The sequence below is a fragment of the Danio rerio genome, chromosome 24, assembly GCF_052040795.2.
Source record: "Danio rerio strain M-AB ecotype USA chromosome 24, GRCz13ab, whole genome shotgun sequence".
In the NCBI taxonomy this organism is placed as follows: domain Eukaryota; kingdom Metazoa; phylum Chordata; class Actinopteri; order Cypriniformes; family Danionidae; genus Danio; species Danio rerio.
Genome location: NC_141044.1, coordinates 7,834,825 through 7,836,505, shown reverse-complemented (window position 1 = coordinate 7,836,505; position 1,681 = coordinate 7,834,825).

The following is a 1,681-nucleotide window of genomic DNA, read 5'->3' as shown; positions in this document are numbered from 1 at the left end:
CTCTGCTAAACTGTGTAAAAGTTTGTTTCCAGTGAAGAAAATTATATATATATATATATATATATATATATATATATATATATATATATATATATATATATATATATATATATGTGTGTATGTGTGTGTGTGTGTGTGTGTGTGTGTGTGTGTGTGTGTGTATGACTGTATGTATATATTTATTTAGATATTATTTTTATTGTTGTTTTTGTTGTTGTTTTTTTTTTAGATTATACGCTGTTCACACAAGATGCCTCTTGCGCAAATAAATCTCGCTATGTTTGTGTAAATAGACGCGTGAACAGCAGATTCGCGTCATAGTGGGGGCTCCTGTCTGCCTGTTAACTTTTGTTGCTAAATGGCTAACATTTATTTTATTGAGAGAGCTGTGCTTTAGCAAGGCTGAACAACAGTGTCCACCAAATCCTTTCAGATTTCATAAACTCCTCCAGAAACTATACCTGGATGATGGAAGCATTTACTGGTCCTCACTGGAAGCAAGCCATCTGATTGCAACATTTTTGAGATGATAGTATGCTGATTTACTAACTGCTTTGACTTGACTATTGAAAATCAGATCTGACTCCAGAGTCACACCAAGATTCTTGACCTTATTTTTTGTGGTTTGACTCAGGTTTTTTTTTTACCTTATTTTTTGTGGTTTGTGGTTTTGACTCAAGGTTATGAATTCACCTTGAGAACCTCATCTCTGTTCCCAAACGCAATGACTTCAGTTTTCTCTTTGTTTAACTGAAGAAAGTTCTGGCACATCCAACTGTTCATTTCATCAATGCATTGGCCGAGGGTGTCAACTGGGCTGTAGTCATTAGGCAGTAAGGCTAGATCTGAGTGTCGTCAGCAAAGCTGTGGTAGGAGATTTGTTTTTTTCTCATTATTTGGCTCATTGTGAGCATATAAAGGTTGAACAGGAGAGGTGCCAGAATTAAACCTTGTGGTACTCCACATGTCATGGATGTCCACCTTGACCTATGGTCACCTCACCTACACTGACATAGTAACATCTCTCTTCAAGGCAGGCCCGGATTGGCCAATCGGGAGGACCGGGAAAGTTCCCGGTGGGCTGGTCCATTTTTTGGCCGAGAGGGCCGGTGTTTCTAGCTGTTTGCACTCTCGGCAGTCACACTTTTTTTTTTCATTTATTTATTTATTTCTGTGCAGGCGCATTGTGGGTGAGTTGCTATTTTTGCCGCAGCTCCGCTCTTCTTATTTATTGTCTCGCAGCCCCATGAGCAAAATGCAGCCTGCAGGGTAATGATGATGTAACTATCATTCCGGCCACACAAGAGTAACAGCGCCATTGTGGTCCAGTGGTCAGCACATTGCGCTTCGATGTGTTCGATCCTCACCTGAGTACTTCTCTTTTTTTTTTCATTTTTATTGTTAAGACATGTAAAACTGTAGGTTGTTGAACATTTGAAGTTGTAAAGCAGCTGATTTCTTAAAAAAAGTCGTGATAGTGTAATTAGAAACTGAATTGGAAATGACCTTATTTTAAGATCAGTCGTGAACTGAGGTGGGCCGGTCTTATGCTTGAAACTCCAGGGCTGAAAAAGAGTCCCACTTCGGCCCTGCTTCAAGGTAAGATCTGAACCATTTGTGAACTGTGTTAGACAGCCCAACCTATGCAGAAGTATGCTGCAATCAACAAGTGTCAAATGCA